The sequence below is a fragment of the Capsicum annuum genome, chromosome 4, assembly GCF_002878395.1.
Source record: "Capsicum annuum cultivar UCD-10X-F1 chromosome 4, UCD10Xv1.1, whole genome shotgun sequence".
Classification (NCBI taxonomy): Eukaryota; Viridiplantae; Streptophyta; class Magnoliopsida; order Solanales; family Solanaceae; genus Capsicum; species Capsicum annuum.
The window spans coordinates 176,593,660-176,610,493 of record NC_061114.1 but is presented as its reverse complement, the minus strand read 5'-3'; the positions used below and the strand labels follow the sequence as shown (position 1 = coordinate 176,610,493).

The 16,834-nt window shown below is 33.0% G+C and overlaps 1 long non-coding RNA gene across 1 annotated transcript; it reads left to right on the top strand.

Annotated features, from left to right (window-relative positions):
- The first annotated feature begins 1,057 nt into the window (after window positions 1-1,057).
- LOC107869637 lies at window positions 1,058-7,521 on the top strand. Its single transcript, XR_001673876.2, has 4 exons — window positions 1,058-1,148; window positions 1,454-1,509; window positions 6,890-6,996; window positions 7,389-7,521. It is a non-coding gene; the product is annotated as an uncharacterized LOC107869637 (long non-coding RNA).
- The last annotated feature ends 9,313 nt before the right edge of the window (window positions 7,522-16,834 follow it).

Below are 16,834 nucleotides of genomic sequence, written 5' to 3'. Positions count from 1 at the left end.
CTTTTTTAGTTCGTATATTTGTAAAAGCAAGTTTGAGGTTGATAACTCAACTTTCGTTTTGATTTTCATATTTTTTACATTATTTAAGCATCCCCGTTTGTAATATCATCATAAAGTGTGTTACAAAATTCGTGATGATCATACAATACCTAATGGAAATTAAAAACTCATCCTCAGTTGATGTTTACACCAAGCCAATATATGCATGTTCGTTAATTAGTAGAGGTTCTTACTGTTAAGTTCTAAGTGTAAATATGAATGAAAAATGCAAGGAACAAATAGAGGGAAAAGTAAATTATCTTTTTATTTTAAGGAAGTAAAGTTCTTTCACATTGGTGGGAGAAAGAAACTCTCTTATGCTTATATTGAGAAACATTCCTTCATGTGGATAGTGAGGCAAGAACAAGACAAGCTCGCGCTATCGTCATTGTTGCTCGCTTGGCTTGACTTTGAATTTGAATTTGTCAAATGATCGAGAATTATCTTTGTGGATAAAATTCATTTGAAACTTGATAATTATTGAAGTTTTTAATGCAAAAATCATATAGAAAATATTTTCTCCATTTGCGGACACATGGCATGTGCGGACGTATGTCAGAACACATCTCGAAGGGATGTCACCCTTCGAGGCATTGTTTCAAACAAAATGACAATCTACACACGCAGGTCACTACAAAAAAAAACAGCATTTAGCGACGAAATTTAACAACAAATCAATTCCATCACAGTTTAGCGACAAATTAACGACGAAAGCATCAATTTTGTCGCAAGCATAGCAAGTCTCTTTTTAATTAATGATATAACAACGGATTCGAGACGAATTTTTTTTCGGCGCAATATTTCGGCGCAAAAATTTGATGCCTTAATTTCATGATGAATTTAACAACCAATTATGTGTAATCATTTTAATTAATTTGTAGCAACGGATTAGTAACAGATTTAAGGGTTAGTATCATTTATAATACTTTCTATAAATTTTATTTATTATTAGCGATAGAATTATCCGTTACAACTATTTATAAATTAAAAATAGTATAAAATATATTTCTCAAAAACAGATTAGGGTCATCTTATTTCTTCACTCGATCTCTCTCCCTATGTTGCCTTTCTCTCTAAAATTTCTATGCCCATTTGGTAGCTTGAATCAGGTAGGGATTTATGTTTTCATTCTCTCTATATTTTCTGTCTCTAAATTATGTTCAAAGAAACTGAGAAATTGAGTTTTCATTACTCACTTTTTTGGTAGCTTGAGATTTTTTGATGTTTTGCTCGTAGATCTATGATTTTCGTAGATTTTATGTACTTTCTACTGGTTCTACTACTTTACTCCTTTTGTATTTGCGATTTTTTTAATTTTTTTGAATTTGTGGACTGAATCTAGGGTGCATGCAAACATTTGATACTAAATCTGTATATTTTCTCATAAAAGTTTTGATTTTTTTTTTGAATCTAGGGTGCAGAAATTAAAGTGTTGGAAAAGTGAAGGTTAGATGACAAAGTACGAAAAAGGTGTGTTCTGGAGCTGATTCGAATTTTCAAGTTCAATAATTTGACCTATTAAATAAAATATTCTCGATAATTAGTATGGTGGTTCTGATAGGGAATTTAGCTATGTTAAAGTAGTATTGCTGGTTTTTATTTATGTTAGGTTTTGTGAAAATCTGATTTTACAACTTCTGAAATTTTATATGATTCAGTGAATACTACTGGTTGTTTAGGTTTTATATCTCTGCTTGTTTTTTTAAAAAAAATTTATTGGTATTAATTTTTTATATATTTGTCTGCCATTAACTTTATTGTAATGGAGTGTGGATTGTTGTTACTGTAGTTGTGTTTGGCAATTGTGTGTATTCCTAATTGGGTAGGAATTTTATTTTGTGTGCTACTTAATAAAAAAGATGTTTGATACATAGTACTTTCAAATATCCCAATAGACACCTAACTACAAGAACCTCAAGAGAAGAACTTTCTATGAATTTGGTGGTTAGAATGTAGAAGTCTGATTTAGACGAGTTGATAGGTATTAGATGTAGATCTGATGAAAATTTCTGCTGTTGTTGTGTTTTATTTTCTGTAAAGCCCTGAATATTATAATTTCTTGTTGCATTTTCTATAAACAAAGTTCAATTCCTAAAAATTTCAATTGTTATTTTTCAGCTGACTATTTTTTGATAATTTATTTTATCCACTTGCTTTTTTTATAGTAATTGATTGGCTAGAGTGTGTGTTTAATTGTACTTTATTTTAGTAGCTGATTACCTTGATATTGATTTATTGTCTCAAATTAGAATTGTAACTCATTTCCTTCTTATATTGATATTGATTGATGACATTTGCTATGTTTTTGAACTATTGATTGAAGAGCATGATGTTGTTTCTATATGATTTTTAGAGATAATTAAATCATTTTGGTTTGTCATCTTTAGGAGTTTTGACTTGATTGCGGTGAATTTTCTTTGCGTTATGGTGCTCTTTTCCTAGATATATATATCTGTTTTATCCTATACTTGAATTGGTGGAATGAGCTAACTGTGTGCTGTAAGATAATATAAATGGATAGCTAAGTGATGCATAGGTCTTATGGCAACATACCTAGACTTCTTCATATAACTTCTCTATCATTAGACATGAAGGATAATGAAAATGATTATAAATCATGTGATTGACTGTTAGCATTTATTGAAAATGTGTATAAAAACTTTGATCCCTTTATGCCCTCACTCCATTTCTCTCCAAAAAAAATATATATAATAATTTTCAGTATGTCGTTTAATTAGCACTGATTATTCTATTTTTTTTTATTTCAACATTAATAGAAACATGAATAATCTAGAGCGTGGTTGGATGTATGAGAGGTTAGATGCCCGAGGGGCTTTATACTCTAGTTTAATAACCGCTGCGAATGAATTTATTCAATTCACATGCTCTCAACAAAATCACATGAGTGGTGATAAAGTTAGATGTCCATGAGCAAAATGTCAGAACTATAAATTTGTGGATGTCGAAACTATTAAATGTCACCTTTATCAATCTAGATTTATTGAGAACTATTTTATATGAAAACATCAAGGGAAAAGAGATGTTATAAGTGGGACTTCTTATGATAATGAATTGCATGGTGGTGGTCAGCCTGAATTCGGAGAGAATTCATACCAATAAATGATTTTGAATGCAGTTGATTTCAACATTTCTCAGGGTTCAAGTTGGCAATCTTATAGCAATATTGAACCTGAGTCATCTCATCCTTTTGAACATTCAATGAAGGAAGATCCTAATCCTGTGTTTAAAAAATTTTATGATTTGGTAGAGGTTGCTGATGCAGAATTATATCTCGGTTCGTCCCTCTCTAGACTTGCAGTTGTCTCTCAAATGTTAAATATTAAAATAGAGAACAATATGTCGCAGAGAGGCTATAACCAGATTATGCAATTTCTTAAAGAGGCTTTACCTGAAGATAACATAGTGCTTGATAGCTATTATCAAATGAAGAAGCTAGTGCGTAGCTTGGATTTGCCAGTTTAAAAGATTGATTGTTGTGAATCAGGATGTATGTTAGATTGGTGTGATGATGATGAACACCTTATATCTTGTAAAATTTGTAGCAAGCCAAGATATAAGCGTTGTGTTGGCTCTCGTAAGAGGAAATTGATCCACTATAAGATAATATATTATTTTTCTTTGATTCTGAGATTGCAAAGATTATATGCATCCCATGCTACAGTTGCCGACATGAATGGCATCAAGAGCATAAAAAAGGATGGTGTAATGCGTCATTCATCAGATTCTGAGGCTTGAAAGCACTTCAATGAAACTCATCCCTTTTTTGTCGTTAAACCAAGAAATGTCAGGTTGGGGTTATATACGGATGGTTTTCAACCATTCAGTCAGTCTGGAAGAAAATATTCTTCGTGACCAGTGATTGTCACTCCATACAATTTACCTCCAGGAATGTGCATGAAAGAGGCTTATATGTTTTTAACAATTATTGTTCCAAATTCTAGCAATCCAAAACATAAAATTGATGTTTATCTGCAACCTCTAATAAGGAAATTAACCTTGTTGTGGAAGACAGGTATGAAAGCATTTGACATCTCAAAAAGGCAAAATTTTCAATTAAGGACAGCTTTGCTGTGGATAATTAGTGACTTTCTAGCATATTCTATGTTATCGGGATGGAATACTGCGGGTAAATTAGCATATCCTTATTATATGGAGGAAACGTAATCCTTTAGATTACAGCATGGAAGAAAACAATCCTGATTTGATTGCCACAGAATATTCCTTGACCAACATCACCCATTTAGGAGAGATCGAAAGAACTTTCTTAAAGGACAGACTATCCAAAGACCCCCACCAACATATAGAACAGGAGAAGAAATTTCACATCAATTTGTAATTTGGGGATCAAAAATATAATAGAGTTAGATGAAGAATAAGTTAATAAAATAATATGTAAGACATGTGGATGAAAAAAGAAAAACATCTTTTAGGATTGCAATACTGGAGTTCTAACATGATTCGACATAATCTTGATGTGATGCATATTGAGAAAAACTTCTTTCATAATGTATTTAACACTATTTTTAATTATGATGACAAAATCAATGACAATTTACAGTCACGTCTAGATACGGCATACGGCATAGTATTGTGATCGACCTTAATTAGTAATGGACAATATTCAAAAGTTGTCTATACATTAGATAAGAAAGCAAGAGCTACCTTGTTTAATTGGGTGAAAGGCTAATTAAAGTTTTCAGATGGGTATGTTTCAAATTTGGGTAGGTTGCCAGATAAAAATGCAAAAAGATTATTTGGTATGAAGAGTCACAATTGTCATCTGTTCATGCAAAGACTAATGCCTATGAGTTTTCTTGAACTACTTCCTAGCAATGTGTGGCAGGCACTTATAGAATTGAACTTATTCTTTAAGGATCTATGAGTGGATGATATGGTGAGATTAGAGAGCGATATTCCACAAAATTTGTACAAGTTAGAACGTATATTTCCTCCTAGATTATTTGACTCAATGGAAAATCTTCCTGTGCATCTTTCATATGAAGCAAGAATTGTTGAACCTGTGTAATATCGATAGATGTATCCTTTTGAAAGGTAAATGTAAAACTCTATGTCAAACTTGTGATGAATAATTAATACATAACCTTTTAAATATAAGGTATATTTTTTAAAATCATAATCGAGATAGAATTTGTATTCACAAGGCAACACATAGAAATTGTTTGAGTTTGCAGCAAACACTTAATTATATTACTTTCAACTGTATTTTAGAAGAATTTCTTTTGGGATGCTTCCATTAGTGAAGTTGTGGTGAAGCAACGGTGGTTGAAGAAGGCTGCATTATGCTACAAGAATTTCATTTCTAATATAAAACAAATATAGAGCTACAGTTCAACCAGAATTTGTAAATGATCATGTATGGAAAAAGTGGATGGAACTTTAAAAAAGAGATGATTGTATTAATAAGTCTGAGATAAATTCAAAGATCTATTGTGATGGCCATGAAGTAGCTGCTGGAACACACACGGGTGGCTCTATCATAGTTGGAGAGCACCAAAAGAAACTTGTAAGTATAATCTTCATTAACAGTTTTTCAGCATTGACATGCAAGTCATATAATTAAACTACTTAAGAATTTTGCTTTGATCATATTATTAGCTGACAAACACTTTCGGAATTAAAATTTATCTTGATTAATTTTGTTAATTAGTACTAAGATATTTGAATTTAAATTCATATCTGATTATTAATATAATGGTGAAGGTTATTCTATGTTAATCAGGTGGTTATTAGCGATGATTGTAATAATATGATGAGTATTGATAATTATTGATCATATGTGATTTACGTTGTTAGTCTGTGATAGAGATTATTTATTTATTTGATGGTGATTGATAGTGATGGTGCAGATGATTAATTTTGTTGATATTAGCCTTTGGTTATGATAGTCAGTGGTTGAGGTTGCCAGTGATGGTAACGTAACTAGCTAGAGGTAGAGAACTTAGTTTACATGCCAACTTAGTTTGCGATGCTTTGGTCTGTTGCTAAATACCTGAAAATTATTGATTGATTTTCTATCGTTTGTCTGTCATTTTAGTAGTTATGGTTGTGTCTAAATCGCATAGCAAGCAGCTGACCTTGTTGCTATTTTGTTTGGTTTACTGCTATGTCCTTTTGGCTGTTGCTATGCTACTTTTTTCTCTTTCTTTTGCTGTTGTATATGATACTCTGGTCTGCTTCTATATATCTAAAAATTGTTGATTAGTTTTCTGTCATTTTTTTGCCATTATAGTAGCTATGTCTATATTGAGTTGTTATTTTTTTTTATTTGTTGCGATGTCCTTTTGACTGTTGTTATGCTACTATATTTTCTTTCTTTTGCTGCTACATGTGATGCTCTGGTCTGCTGCTGAGTACCTGAAAATTGTTGATTAATTTTCTGCCATGTCTTTGTCATTTTAGTAGCTATGATTTGTCTAAAGTGTGTAGCAAACAGCTGGCCTTGCTGCTATTTTGTTTAGTTTGCTGCTATGTCCTTTTGGCTGCTGCTATGCTACTTTTTTTCTCTTTCTTTTGCTATTGTATGTCAAGCAGCTGGCCTTGCTGCTATAATTTCTACTGCTATATTTCATGCAAGCAGTTGACCTTACTGCTTATTTTTTTGTTTTGCTGCTATGCCAAGAAGTTTGGTGATATTTTCTTGCTTAGAATGGTGCAAAGAAACTTGGTTGTTGTGTCATAAATGGGGCAAAGAAACTTGGTTGTATATGGTGAGCATTGGAGGAAAATGATAAGGATTATGACTCTTTATTCTTTTGATTTGCTGCTATGTACGTTGGTGTAGTTCTAAATACCTGAAAATTTTGTATAGGCTCTTAAAATAGGTCGAGATTAACTCCAAGTGACTTACATTTGCGCGTCCATACGCATAATCATCATGGAAAAGGTTTTGTTGGTGCTCATTCCCAACTTCTACATGTAAGTCCATAATTTACATCTAATGATATGATACTCTTCTCTTATTTTCTTTTGTATTGTCATGAACTTGAGTCTATTTTAATAACTCTACTTGCTACAGAAAAAGTATGAAAAAATTATACGGAAAAATTTACAATGTGAATCTGAAATTGATCAATTGAAATAATATTATGAAATTGCGGGGTGAGCAAAGAAAAAAAGATTATTTATTTTTGGGTATGTAGCTGAAGTTACTTTGAAAAAAAACTTTGTGCCTATAATGCCACCATTTCATCAGTACCACCTTCGGTTTCTTTTCCGACAACAAATTTGGAGGAGTTTGTGAAGCAATTGATTCCGACACTTACTACTCATTTTCTTTCGGTAGTTATTAAGCGTGTTTGTGGTATTAGGGTACAAGAAGGAGCCGTGCTTGATCCTCCTCCTACTGATGATGACGACGACAACAACGTTGATTCCTAGCTTCATAGTATTCGTAGCGCTTGACCGTTACATTAATTTAAGATAGACTATTTTGTGTGGAAGTACAAAATATTTATGTAGTAATAAATACTAATTTTGATGAATGTTGGTATGACATTAGTTTATTTTTGATAAAATACTTGAAATTGTTGATGTTTGGACACAATTATTGTGTATTTTGCTATCTATACGAATATTGGTTATTTTAATCATTTTATAATTTACGTGTTTCAATTATTTTCATACAAAGTTATTAGTGACAAAAAATTAGTGATTAACATTTGTCGTTGCTACTGAAAAATTTTAGGGATGGATAAATTTAGTTGCTAAAGACGGTTGCTATTAATGACAAAAAATTAGTGACTAACTTTTGTCATTGCTACTGAAAAACTTTAGCGATGGATAAATTTGATCGCAAAAGATAGCTACTCAATCGATCAAACTATGTTGCAATCGATCAGCGATAAAATATTCAGTCGTAAATTTAGTCACGACGAAAATAAATTTTAGGAATAGCAACAGAATATTCAGTCGGTAACAACAACAACTGAAAGACTTCGTTGCAAAAGGGTTACAAGTTTTGCGATGGAAATTAATTTTTCGTGTTAAGAGGCTAGCAACGAGCAATATAGAGACAGAAGAAGATCCATTGCTATTTCTATTTAGTGACGAATTTTCATATGATAGCAACGAAAAGTGTGTGCCGCTAAATGCTTTTTTTTGTAGTGGATGGGGTTTGCAGGTCCCCACCTGTGCGCACAGATGGGGTTCGTAGGTCCATGTCTGTGTACAGATGGGGTCCGTAGGTCCCCGCCTGCGAGCACAGATGAGGTTCGCAGGTCATTGTTGTTTCAAACCTATGCAACTTTTCATGAACCATTGCTTCTTTTCTGAAGCACCACCTTCGGGCTTGTGTAATCAATAAACTATTGAATGAGTTCATTGTTCAGCAAATTTGAGGTACCGCTATTTACTGAAGCGAATCATTTTATCTTGGGAGGATATATTCCATTAACCTCGGGTACTTGAGGGAAATAAATTCCTTAAGGACACATCGTAAATTTGATGGATTTGATAATTTCTGTTTTCATCTCTTTCTTAAAGCTGATTTTACTGTTTTCCAGAAAATAGTTTGGACTTCATATTGATAGTTGTTCAACTCTTTGAAATTGTGTTTGAAGTTATTACAAAATTATTTTAGAGCTCATAATATAAGTTGGTTAAACTTGTGTTTAATGTTCTTGTGGATTAAATACAACTTTTGTACTCGAAAAATAACACTTACCTCATTAGAATTGGTAAGGTATAGTCTAGCCCCTTTGCTTGTATTTATCCCTATTGAAAATTTTTATGTTAATAAAAAAAAATTATACTTTCTTCGTTCACTTTAATCATTGTCATGCTTAATTCCGTTCACAGGAGTCAATTTAGCTGAACTTTGAAGCTAAATTGAAGTAAATTAATTTAATATTTTAAATTTTAATTTTAATAATAAAAAATTATAAGAAAAAGTTATAAGAAAAAATTATAAATTCTAATGTTTAATTTCTCATATTAATAGAAAAAAATATATCTCATCCAATGTCATTGTTTTCCAAGTATTAGGGTATCTTAAATGAGTTTACATATTGTAACTTCGTATTAGTATAATGGTTGTTATCCCTGTCACCTATACAAATTACAAATTTTATAAATCTAGGGTTGTCATCATAAAGTCATAAACTAACATTTCCCACTTTTCCTTACAAAATACTGTGTGCTTGCTTGAGTTTTTCCATTTCAAGTTTTCAACAGATAGTTCTCCTTTAGATTCTTGTGCCATTATCGTTTAAAAAAATGCATTCCCTCCGTTTTATATTAGTAAGCATTTAGCCATGAATATTGTTTATAATATTTCAAAATTTGTTTTTTATTTATTTTAATATATTTATTTAGCCATAAATATTTTAAAATATTTGAATTTTTGAAAAACACCTGAAGAGGTGTCTTCATTAATTTTCAATTCACTTTTTCCAATTCTTAAATTCTAAATTTTAAAAATACAAATAAAATAAATATATTTTTAATTTTATGACAAACAGTAGTTCATAATATTTCTTGATTTTCGATATTTCTTAAAAAAAATTAATTAAAATTATATTTTATTAAATTAATTTTACTAATAATGATTTAGAAATCTTAAGTTGACTACTACTGTAATATGAAAAAAAAAAAACATTTAAACTACCTTGATTTACTAAAATAAATAATTGCAATAAAATATCTATGTTGATATAGTATTTGTCATAAAATAAAATGGAGAAAATAGTTCAACAAATGATTATTATTTGGACGCTTTCGTTCTTATTCTTACCCAATATTCTAAGGTAAATACAAAATAATAATGTCTTTGTTATATTTTATTTGTTTATATTTGACTTGACATATTTTTTAAAAGATAATAAATAAAATGATAATTTTATTACATCTTTACTTATTATTGCAAGTTATCTAGATGTTAAAACATGAATATTCATAGTACATACTAATAAGGATAAAACAAAGTGATAAAAAGGTAAATTATTTTTTATTTTTAAATTAAATAAAACAAATAAATATTTATTTTTAATATAATAAATAAATAAAATAAATAAAAAATAATAATTGTGGACACCTAATTTTGTTCCTCTTCGGTATTACTTTTACTCATTTTTCACCTTATCCTATCATGTACCCTCAACCATGTGATTACACCCCACAAAAATACAAAAAATAACAACCCTTAACAAAATTTCTAACAAATTTTATCTTGTTTTAATCATCCTAACAACCTACCCCTACCCCCTTCCCTACTCACCATCTCACACCCCCTACCCTAGCCCACTACCTCACTGTTACACGTCACACAAAGGGATACAGAATTCAAAGACCATAATACAAAAGAGAAAAGAGACCCACAGTTATATACAATATACAATTCTCACAAATAGGGGTGGGGTCCACAGGGAAAGACACATTTCACTGACAATTTTTCACCATAACAGAAACAGCATCATCACCACACAATTCCATAGGCATATATACATAGTCAGCAACAATAAAGGGGGAGAGCTCACAATTCATGCACAAGAAACCACCATTAACACACATTTTTACGCATGAAAAATCGCACAACATACACTACAGACCTCACTCGTCCTCACAGAACATCACTCTTACACACAAAAAAATAGACCACACATCATAGACACATATACCCACACAACTCACCGAAAATGCACACACGCACAACTAATCGAACTTCATACGCACACCGGTGATTAGAGAGAGAGAGAGAGAGAATTGAGAGAGAATCAAGAGAGAAGGAGTGAAATCAGGAGTTGGCGAGAGTGAAATCGAGAAAATAGGCACTTTCTCTGGTGGGTTCTCGCCGGAGATCCACCGAAATCATTACCCTAAAATACCAATAGCCACGACTTGGCCACTGTTTCGACGAAACTCATTGGAAAATAGTACCACCGGCTCTAGTATGATCTGAAATCCTGTTAGAAGTTCGTTCCTCTTATTCCCGGTTAAATATCACCTGCTAACGTTAATTCCGGCCATTAAATTGTCATTTGGGTTGTGGACTTATTCTTCTTCTTGGTTTCAGTTTTGGGTATTTATTTGTGTTTCTTTTTGTGGATTTTGATTCAAGTTGGATTTTGGGTTTATCGCAATTGAAGGCTTCATAATTGATTTGGGAGTCGAGGTTCGGTATTTGTCAGGGTTTCGAAACAACTCTTTTTTCTCTTCATAAATCAATCAAAAGTATTCAGAAGGTCCAATTCTATCTTCTATCCCTTTAATTGTTACATAATTGTGAATAATTTATGTGTTTGGCATGTTTGAATCTTAATTCTATGTTGATTGATGTTGGATATGAAAACTTGAATTGGTAGTTGAAGAATTAGTTGATTGATTGAAGAATGAATACGGGAAGGATAGGTCTTGATAGAAGTAAATTTGGATAAATTTTAATTCATTGATGATGTTTAACGTGATAGAATCATGATAGGTCAGGCCGGGTAGGTAAATAGTAGGTTCGGGTAGGTAAATTTGAAGCTTGTTGGTTGTTGAATGTGGAATGTTTGTTGAATGATTCTCTTTTTCTCGCATTTGAAAAATGTATTAATTTAGCCGGGGAATACCCCGTGGTCATTTGTATTTATTTACCGAAAAATGCCCCGACATATTATGTACCCAAAAGAGGTTCGTGATGAAGGCCCGAGGCATCGGGTAAAGAACGGGAGCATAGTTCAGGATTAGGATAGGTGTAATACCCCTCATGTTTCTAAGCTAGGAAGTGAATAAGTATTCCTACGTATGAAATCTCCTATCCTGTGATTCATACTTGAGTACATGACTTACCATGAATATCCTAGTGATAGGATAACTTATGATACATTAAGCATGTTCATATGAATCACTTAAGGTAATGCAAGCTAAGAGTTTTTGAATCCATCAAGTTTTAGTGTTTGATTTTGCAAGGGTCATCTTTGAATGAGTATAACTCTATGTTAATGTGGTATTTTGCTGATTTAGACCCACAAAATTGTAGAGAATTGAATTAGCTTTCCAACGATACCAAATTCGCCTTAATCCAATACCCGAACAAAAAGTTATGCCCATTTTCGTGAGAGACAGTAAGCATAGGCGATTGGTTAGGTGCCGCCTAACCCAAGCATAGGCGATTGGTTAGGCGCCGCCCAACCCAAGCATAGGCGATCACTTGGGCGCCACCTAAGTCAATTCCAGGTGTCAAAAACACTCTGTTTTGAGTTATTTTAAAGGTAATTAAGTTTTTAAATACTTCTTACACGTCCCTAAACTTAACCCTACGAAATATATAGCTTCTAAACATATTACAACCCTATTTTCATCTCAAATCTCATCATCCAAGAGCACTGAAGAAGAAAAACAACTAGAGTTGCATAATTAAGCTTGAAGATCCGATTTCAAGGAAATTCCTCCGTCAATCATCAAGAATCTTCCTTCTAAGATATGCGTAATGTTCATCCACGGATTCCTTTCATCCGTGGAGTTCAAGAATCAATCTTTAAAATACAAAAGCTTGGTTGATTATGGTGATATGATCATACCCATGTTGATGCTTGATTGTTTTCCTCTTTTTTATTATAAAGTATGATTTCTATATTGTTGGGTGTTGATGATCATGTTGTTGATATTGGGTGATTCCCAAGATGGAATCTTTATATGTTTTTGAGAATTCATGATATCATATGAGTTGGAAATATGTAAATTTGGTTGTTCATGATGTATAATTTGATGATTTCACCTATGCTTAAGATGTGCATGTAAGGTGTTTGATAAAATACCTAAGGAACTAGAAATCATGCAGTATAGCTAAATTGTGACTAAGTGAAGGATTCATGATATGCCCTTACGTCCCAATGACTTCTATGTTGATAATGTGCCTTGTAATGTTATTGGAATACTCATGAACTATTCTTATGAGATTATGCTATGTTTACCTGCAAATCCTACTTATGAACAAGATGTATGATAACCATACAATCCACATGAACTTCCATGCTATTGGTATGTGTTTCCAATATGATTATGCAATGAACATAATAGTAAGATTGTGCAAGTACTTTCATGTGATATGAAATCCTTTCCATGCAATACATTGTTGATAACCATGTTTAGTATGAAATCCCTACTTATGATATTATAAATTATGGACTCTACTCTTATGATCAAGTCAGTCATGTGTGTCAGTTTCCTTCATCGAGTCCTGGGGGTACTTGTACCCAAAAACTATAGTTGTGTGCTTAGATCCATTTCATGTTTCATGATATCTGAACTCAAGCCATGATTCCATAGACTTCAGTCAGTCATGTGACTCAAGAAAATCTCATGATCTTAGTCAGTTGTCAGATATCAGTAACATTCTGCCAGTCAACGAAATTCAGTAAGATTAAGTCATGCACAGTCATTTATTTATGTTCAGTCTCTCCAGATGGGAGTAGAGGTTAGCACCGAGTGAACCCAAGGATGGGAACTCACCCGCCAGTTCAGGGTGGGATTCTTAGTAGAAATCCTTGTGTTCCAGAACTACGTAGCCAGCATAGGTTGAGATATCTTAACCCGTTATATTAGGGTTGATGAGGTGGCTTAACCCGTCAGTTTAGGGTTCCCACCATTCTCATTAAGTACCCGCCAGATAAGGGTCACTCACAGGCTGTCTTTACCCGTGGCACGGTATTGACACCCCTCCAGTCGGGGTAGAGATTGGACCCCAGCTTAGCCATAACGGCATACATAGGGCATGTCGGTTAAACACTACTTCCCACAGTTTCAGTATCAGTCTTAGTAAAAGAACTCAGGGCGTTCTTCAGATTTTAGTATATACAGGACTGTCAGATACAGTCGTCCATGTTATCAGTTTCAGTATCAGTCATGACAGTTATCAGTAAATCATGTATTGGCTTACAGGTCATGCTATCACGTATTTACGATCCCAGTTTCTATGTATGTGTGTTTGCACTCCCATGTTCATATTAGTCAGTTAGTGTTGTTTATGCATGAAACCCTTTATGTTCAGCCTACCTTCTTCGTATACTCAGTACTCCAGTTGTACTGACATATTTGTGTTATGGTGCTTTCTTTTCATGTTATACCATAGGTTCCGAGACACGAGCTCCAGCCCAGCAGTAGCGGTAGCATTCCAATTGCAGAGACACAGTGAGTCCTCATTGATTCAAGGACAATATGATTTGATTTATTTATTTATTTCTTCAGTTCAGTTTTACGGAGTTAGTTGGAGACATGTTCCTTCAACTCTTTATTCAGACAGTTTAGAGGTTTTCAGATCTACTTTCAGATTTATGTTCAGATTTACGTTCAGATTGAGTTGTTTTGGGTATTTTCACCCACATGGTTTTATTCAGTTGAACCTTATGGCCTTACAGTTCTATGTATTCTGTATTATTATATCATGATTTGCAGTATACAGGTACAGATATCAGTCACGGGTTAGCTTGTGGTCCCTCGAGGTCATGAGTACCGTGTAGCATTCCGGTTCAGCGAATTGGGGTGTTACAGTAGGTTAGAATAGGATTTATTTTTTGTATTTTTATTTTTGGACTGTATAATTGGACTGAACATTATATTTTAGATTTGTTTTATTCGTGTGTTTGATTGATTGTTTTATGTGTTTTTGCGTGGTTTATACATTTGTAATGTCAAATTAGCCAATATGCTCCACCAAGCGACTGTGGTCGAACCACGGGATCGAGGGGTTCCTAACACCTTCCCCTCGGTCAACAGAATTCCTTAACTGGAATCTCTGTTCGCAGATCAGTTTGAAAGAGTCAAAATCATTTTCGAAAAAAGATTTTCAACGGTGACTTGGCACACTGGATTATGCCAAGTGGCGACTCTGAGTTTAAATTTAAATAATCCTTTTCGGAATTTTTTTTTTGTCATTTTAATAAAAGCCATTTCGAAACCTTAAAATCCAATTTTTGGAGTTAAAAAAGGGGTGTGACAGCTCTGGCGAATCTGCTGGGGATTTTTTAGAATTCGAGCTTATTTTAGAGTTGTATCGGCTTATTTTGGCACTACAGGTTTATAAACATTTTGTTTGTGTTGTTTTGTGTTATTGTTTAGTGCCTACGTGCTCTTTGTTTACAGTTTTTATCCTATGTGTTACCGCTTTATATCTAACATCATGTGCAAAACCCGAGTTATTCTTTCTGCAACAAGTCTGTAGTACACGTGTGTACACGACCTCTAGTTGAGTCACCCTTATTTTAGGAGGGTGAGCCATTGGGTTGTATAGAGTAGGTGGAAAGCTGTCGCACTCACTATCGACCATATGCTCCCCCAAACAACCTTGTTAGTAAACCCCAGTATAGGTCAGCCTTTAGGTCATGCTTATGTGCATCATATTGAGACCTAGTGGGGCCTACTTGGTCCTTTGTTGGAGACTCACTTCTAAAGCATCTCTACGTGCTAAATGTTGCATCACTGAGGATAACGTGGCCATTTGACGGATTGATTTGGGGAAAGCAAGTGTTAGAAGTAAAGTGTGTAGACAAGAAATTGATGGGAAAAAAAGAGAAAAAAAGAGGAAAACGAAAAGAAGAAAAAGAGTTTCATAGTTGTTTACAGTTGTTATGGTTTTTATTTTTCATAATCCAAAAATCCAAAAAAAGTTTTACATTTTGCATTCGTTTTCTCAAAAAACAAAAACGTCAAAAAAAAAAATTCTTTTATTTCTTTAGCAAGCATTCTCAATTCGAAAACTTCAAAAAATTTTATTTCTTTCAATATGAGCTTTTTGTAAAAGAAAAAGTAAAAAAAATGGTAGAAGTTTTGTACATTTCATATAACGAAAATACCAAAAAAAATTTCCTTTCTTAGTTGTTGATGTTAATGTAATGCGAAGTGTCTAATTAAAAACCCCCAAAAGATATTATTGATGTTGTTCATTGTTCGTTTTTAGTCGTGTCTCTTAAGTTAGGGTCAGTTGGTTATTTAATCCTTAATTGTCCAATCTGGACGAACTACGCACCCTTCATTCTCCTTTCTCGGGAGTGAGATACGTAAGCAGCCTATTGTTGGTTCGGGGATCTTATTTTGAAAAAAGATTTTCTTCACTCTTCATTTAGAGTAGTGTTCCACATATATCTTTAAAAGAAACTACAAAAAGGTTTTCCTTTAATAGTTTCAAGTTTCACTTTCGTATGAATTTCAAAATTGAAAACCCAAAAAAAGATAATTTTTTTCGGTAATCATAGGTTTCATTTTGTATAGGAATCTGAAAATTCAAAAATGTTTTCTTCACTTTTCATTTAGAGAGGTGTCACATACATCTTAAAAGAAAATCACAAAAAAGATTTTCCTTTAATAGGTTCGAGTTTCATTTTCGCGTGAAATTTAAAACTGAAAACCCAAAAAGATTTTCTTTGGTAATCATATATTTCACTTTGTATAGGGATGTTAAAGCTGAAAAATTTTAAAAAATATTTTTGTCAATTCTTTTGACAAATTGTTATTTTCTTTTCTTTTCAAAGTTTCAAGAAAAAAAAAGCAAAGGGTTCAATTGGCCATTTTGGCAAGACTTCACGAACTACGCACACCTGATTCTCCTCTCTCGGGAGTGAGATACGTAGGCGCACTTCTTGGGTTTGGAGATCTTTTAGAAAATAAGAACAAGAGGTTTTGAAAAAGTATTGAACTCTAACACATTCGTTGTTTTTTTGTTGAGTCAGATTGAGGTGGTTGGTTTGTGGCATTCTGGCTGGTCCTCCACGTCACACCAAATCCAAAGGGTTAGTTGTGTCTAATAAAGATATAGAGAGTGACATCATAGATCAAACAAAGA